At 37.8% G+C, this 6,483-nt stretch overlaps 1 long non-coding RNA gene across 1 annotated transcript; it reads right to left on the bottom strand.

The window, feature by feature from the left end:
- Positions 1-5,591: 5,591 nt before the first annotated feature.
- On the bottom strand, positions 5,592-6,247 carry LOC140175961 (uncharacterized). Its single transcript, XR_011867078.1, has 2 exons — positions 6,115-6,247; positions 5,592-5,994 (listed from the first exon to the last, which is right to left on the bottom strand). It is a non-coding gene; the product is annotated as an uncharacterized lncRNA (long non-coding RNA).
- Positions 6,248-6,483: the final 236 nt, after the last annotated feature.

A 6,483-nucleotide genomic window follows, 5' to 3' on the forward strand; every position in this document is an offset into this window, starting at 1 on the left:
ATGAGCTTATGATTATGAATGAATGGATTCTCCCACTTTATAACCTCTAATATGTGTTTTCTGGGCCGAAAACTGGGTCGAAAACAGCCCAGAAATCGCTGGAGAAGAAATCTGCCACGCTGATTCTCGTCACTACGACGCATCCGCGTGGAGCGCGCGTTCGCGTCGTATAGAGTTAGGGCAGCTATGGCATATTATATATCAAATCGAAGCCCCGGACGTTAGCTTTCCCACGCAGCTGGAACCGCGTCGTTTGGACCTGTGTAGCTCAAGTTATGACCGTTTTAGTGCGAGAGGGTCAGGCTGACAGCTTTGCAGTTCCTTCAACTTCTTGTATTCCTTCCACTTTTGCATGCTTCCTTTCTATCCTCCAAGCCACTCCTGCCCTATAATCTCTGAAAACACTTAACACACATATTAAGGCATCTAATGATAATGAGAGAGGGTTAAACATATCAAAATTAAGACCGAAGAAGCATGTTTTCAATCATAGTATAAAATCAGGAAGGAAAACGTAAACTCATGCAAATCATTTGAATAAGTGTATGAAAGATTGATAAAATCCACTCAATCGAGTACAAGATAAACCATAAAACAGTGGTTTATCAACGGGTTGCTACAATTGATGAGATTCTTCAAACGGTTGTGCGGATGACTTGTTCGTTGCCCATCTCGAAGCTTTTCCTTTTCCTCCTTTCTTGGTGGCCAACCTAAAAGGAAAGAAAAAGAGAGAAAATTAAGCCTACAACAAAGAAAGCAAAGCAAGTAGAACATAGGCGGGGGCTAATACCAAATAAGAGTATGGTTCTCACTACATGTTAGCTATGCATGTAAGTGAGAAAGCAATATAAGCTAATGGCATATTAACTAATACTTGATGCAAGAGTAAAATCAAAGCATGAAGAGCATATTCAGCATCAAGATCAAATAAGAATTGACACAATAAAAATAGGCTATAAAAACAAAATGAAAATGCAAAGAACGGAAGTATCCGAATGCGATAAACAAAAGAAAATGGAAGATGAGGAAAAAAACTCTTTTTTTTTCACCGGCGCGGACGCGTCATGCACGCTTACGTGCCGATGTGTATTTCGGCCGAAGGGCGCTTACGCGCCAGGTGCGCGCACGCGTGGGTAGAGCAAAGTCTTAGTGAGAAGAGATAAAGTTTGGTCACTGATTATACCACACACATTCATAGATCAAAGTATTGGTAGGATTAAATGTCACAACATCCATCCAACCCCCAACCTAATCCAATGTGAGAGAGCATTTCTAGCATGATTTCCTCATTCCTCTTTCAAGGTTCAGAGGAAATCCAAGTATGAGCAATTTCTCTTCCGAGACAATTACCTAATTAGATGAAGATCGAAAGCTCTCTAGTAAAATCAAGAGAAAAGAAAGAAGAAGAAGAATAAGAACTACAATTGATCCATTGAATCACAATAGAGCTCTCTAACCCAATGAAAAGAGTTAGTTGATCATTGCTCTACCAAAATAGAAATGAAATAAAGTGCAGAAAAATAAAGATGAAGATTAAAACTGAAATTGAAACTTCAAAATTCATAAATGAAAAGTACAAAGAAAAGAAAGAGAAAGAAAAGTGTGTGAGGGGAGGGAGTCCGAAGACCCCTTTTCAATCCCCCATTCTAGAATGTATTGAATGTAAAAAATAAGGCCTTTATATAGGCTCTCCTAAATTACAAAATGAAATGAAATTAAAAGCAAATTACAATTAAATGAAAATTTCTATTCTAGATGCTTCTTGTGGCCTTGATTGGTTAACACTTGTGGGCTTGCTTTTTTGAGGTTGGGTGGTCCTTGTAAGTGAATCAAGTTGAGGTTCAGGTGCTAATGTCGGTGCTAACGTTAGCCACACTAACGCTACAAGTGTGGCGTTAGTGCTGAAGTTAGTGTGGCTAACGTCACACTTGCTTCCCAGTTGGTGTTTTTGGGGATTAAAAGATGCCTCTAGTTTGCGCTCCAATTTCATGCCCACTATAGAGTATTATATATCGTTGGAAAGCTTTGAATGTCAGCTTTCTAACACAACTGGAATCACCTCAATTGGACCTCTGTAACTTAAGTTATGCTCCTTTGAAGTGGACAAGGTCGCTGGCATAGTCGCTAGCGTTACTGGAAAAAGCGAGTCACAATAACGTTAGCGATCAGGGGCTTAATATTGCCAGGTTCTGGAGCTCAAACTTAATGTCCACCCCATACTATTATATATTATTGGAAAGCCCTGGATGTCTACTTTGCAACCCTATTGAAAGCGCATCATTTGGAGCTCTACAGCTCGAGTTACACTTCTTGGAAGGTGAAGAGGTCAGCTGGCCTTACTACAGGTTGATACCACGTTCATCTTTGCACTTTCGGGGCAGGTTTTCTCCCTCAAATTCAGTATCCACCATGTAATGCCATATATGCTTGGAAATATCTGGAATCCTACTTTTCAATGCCATTGGAATCACCTCATTTGGAGCTTTGTGGCTCAAGTTATTCTTGTTTGAAGAAGGCATGGTTAGGCTGCCAGGTGAGACTTTTGTCCACGTTAATGTCCACGTGGGTCGTCCTTTGCTTCGTAAACGTTAGTGGAACTCACTTTTTCCACTAACGTTGGCGCTTCCCTTTCCTTCTGTAACGTCTCGTCCAGTAAAATACCTTGCTTAAGTCAGGGTATTTCTACTAGAAAGAACATTACGTAACCTTTTCTAGTATTAACTACTTAATTATCAAGCCTTTGTATCGAGTTCGTGTTTCAGTTTTAAGAAATTGCCAGAAAATTTTGTTTTTATTCATTAAAGACCTGTATCAAGGATAAACATTGCAAATAATAATAACAATCACAGAAGTATTATTATTAGTAATTCTTATACATAGGAAGTCATATAAACCCAAATACAATACCTACCCCTCTGATAAAATATAACTTCAAAGGACAAGAGCGAGGGAACTCTATGAAAGTAATTAAAACCATAAAGAAAGCCTACTGATCGCTCGCAGCTTCAAATTGCGTCTTCAAACCTGTCGCTAAAAGGGTGGAAAATTTGGGGGTGAGAACCAAACCACATGTTCTCAGTAGAGGTCGAGAATGCCGTGAAAGTAAAGAATAAAGCGCAAATAGTTAACTGCATTCATAGACATCTAAAAAGAAACTAACTTTCTTTAAAAGCATTAGTTAATTACTCAATATCCTAAATCCATATTTTTCTTCTAAAAATTTTAAAAGTTTCCTAGACTGTATGAATAACCAACCTGTCCCAGTCATAGGTTCATTAAGTCTATGCTGAACCAGTTTGATTTTTCATACCTTACTAGACCATAACATAAAAGAAGTTACCTACGCGGTATAAATGATCATCCTGCTCCAAGCATAGGTTCATTAAGTCTATGCTGAATCAGTCAGATACTTTATACAAAACTAGACTTCAAATGTACCAGTCACGGCCTTAGGCCCAAACAACTCAATCAACACCCAATTCACCACAATCCAGCCAATCAGTTACAAACACAAGTAATGAGGTTCACACACAATCAAGAGCAATTACATCAAGTATAGCAACTGGCAGTTAAACAGAATTATTCACTTAGGCAAACCAATTACAATATACACACCCAAACAATGTCACATAGATGCATATGATACATGCCTGTCCTACTAGCCATGAGCTCACACGTCGGTTATGTTGCCAGACCCGACTCAGATAAGCGGGATTAGACCACCATCCTTATCCGTAGGTTCCATAGACAAGCGGGAATTAAACCACCATCCTTGCCCGGAACACGCAAGCGGGATTAAACCACCATCCTTGCCTCCACAGTAAGCGGGATTAAACCACCATCCTTACTGGGTACATAAAACAATATGCAAGCGGGATCACACCACCGTCCTTGCTGAACAATTTATCAATACGTGAGCAGGATAAAACCACCGTCCTCACTGCAGGCGGGTCAAAACCACCATCCCTGCACAATGGTTTACGCACTGAGCAAGCGGGACTAGACCCACGCCCTTGCCAACAATCTCATAAATCAAATATTCTTTTCTTAAAAGAATCATTGAAGTTATTATTATTAAATAAGCCTTGAATATTTATTTTGATTAAGTCCTTATATTTTTTATAAAAATTTAGACATAATCTCCTTTAAAAATAGGACTTATCCACCCTTACGGGTTCCTTCTTTCTCAACAATTCATCAGCCTCTTTCAGCATTTGCCACAGCAATATATTCTCAAAAACATTTGATAATAGAAAATCTATTTCTTAAATTCCATATCCAAAATAATTACCAACACAACTTGGCAGCCTGATTTCCATTTTGTTTTTAAAATATCAAATGAATTTGGAATTGTGAAAACTTTATATCCATGCGACCATCTCGGATTAAGCTTTCTATTAAATTAAAAATCATAATTTTTCGCCGACTATAGCTTCGGGAATATAAGTAAAACCGTGACTGTTCTGCAGTGTTTTAAAACCAGAAGACAGCAGCACCATACAACATTTGAAATTTCATATAAAATCCAAATTAAATCCAACTACCTTCAAAATTAATGTGGTTAAACATAACTCATCCAAATTTCTTTCTCAATTGGTTCCAGGGTCATACCATTTTTAATGAAGGAGTTACGTAGCTTGGAAGTTAGGTAATTTTCTGCAGAATTCTGTTTTACAAATCATTGAACACAACCTCTTCCAAGTCCCATAACTCACTTATTAAAACATGGAAAATCCTGAAATTAAAATCACATATACTAAACATACTTAATTTTCACCTCCAATTGGTTTCATCTCAATATCTATCCAGGATCAAAAGTTATAAACTTCCAAATTTACTAATTTACGAAAACAGAATCTGGCTTTTTCTGCATAATGCATCATCCTTCAAAAATTCATATCTTTAAAAATACAAGTCCAATTGTTCTAAAATTTTACGACATTAAAATAATAGGAATAAAGTTTTATTTAAAATTAGTTCCATTTCAAAATTCAAACTTCAGAATTTCCAATAGAGGAATCAAGTTGCTGCTGCGTTAAACGTTCTGCAGAAAAACCAGTTTTGACATCCATGATTCGAAAATTCACCATAAATCATAAACTTAGTGAAAAAGTCTCAAATTCTGCAGTCCAGTTCCCTATATCCCCAAGCTCAATCCGGACTTGGTCCCACACAATTCTGATAATCACAGAAATAGTTATAGTTTTTCAAAGTTTCCGGCTTCCTTTAAATATATGCAGAAAATCAAGTTTTACATTTTAACTTTGAAAAATCATAACTAGTTCTATAATTAATTCAAACTTCTCAAAATTGAGTCCCAACAACAACTTTTATTATACTTTACTCAGCCTTTGCTCTTATATCATTTCGATTATCGTTGAATAACTGATTCACTTACAAAGTCACATTTTAATTTCAAAAATCAGTTTTTCAGCAATCTATTTAGTATTCAAAATCCAACCCTTCAAAACCCCTCAAAATCAATTCCAAATCAACCACCAACCAAGTTCATTAACATTACAATATACCAAATAACAACTCAACGGCGACAAATCCAACATAACCCATTAAAATTTGGAAATTCTCAGCAATTAGTCATCAAACAATTCCCAATCCACATAATCAATCAATATCACAAATCAACAATTTCAAATCACAATCTCAACCATTCCAATCACAATTTCAGCCACAAATCAATAATTACATAATCAATCAATTACTCACAGCTATTAATCCTATTTGCAGTTATTCAATAAACCTTGTAGGCACTCTTAAATTGAAATCGTTTTAAACCTCCTATCTCGATGTCGCAATTGCAGAATTTGAACACAACTGCCCCCGTTTCGTTTCTAATTTACAGTAGTGACAACAATCCTAATGCAATCAAGGACACCGCGTCAACTGGAACAGCAACGGCTTTAATTTCGTGGCAATGATAATGGTTGCAGCAGAACAAGAATTTGAATCTAATGTAGTCAAGGGCAGAAAACAGCCCTGGGAATTGACAACAAAGTAAAAACTAAAATTGAATTAAAACAAGAATATAACAACTATAGCAGTGCCAAAACAGAGCGTGCAAATGGACAAGTCCCAAAGAAAAGATTAGACCAGTACCAAGATAATAGAATCAGAACCAGCAATAGCCCAGCGTTGGCTTCCGGCAGCGGCAACACCTTCGCCAGTGGCTCCAATTGGGACAAACTCCAGCAAACATCATATAACCAAGGACATCAGAGGCAGATACAGGGTATTTACAGAGCAATAAAGGTTCAGAGATGGTGGTTTTTATGGCTAGGGTTTAACTGACTCACCATTAATCATGGCGGCAACCAGAGATTCCGGCGGCAGCAGCGGTAGTGAAGAGACGTGGCGTTGATGACAGAAGACTTCTCCTTCCTCCTCTGTTCACGATACACGATGGTGGCAGAGTATCCCGTCACGGTCTCCCCCTCTCGCTCTCCTCTGGCGCGCTTGCCTCTTCCT

This window comes from Arachis hypogaea, chromosome 11, assembly GCF_003086295.3.
Source record: "Arachis hypogaea cultivar Tifrunner chromosome 11, arahy.Tifrunner.gnm2.J5K5, whole genome shotgun sequence".
Taxonomy (NCBI): domain Eukaryota; kingdom Viridiplantae; phylum Streptophyta; class Magnoliopsida; order Fabales; family Fabaceae; genus Arachis; species Arachis hypogaea.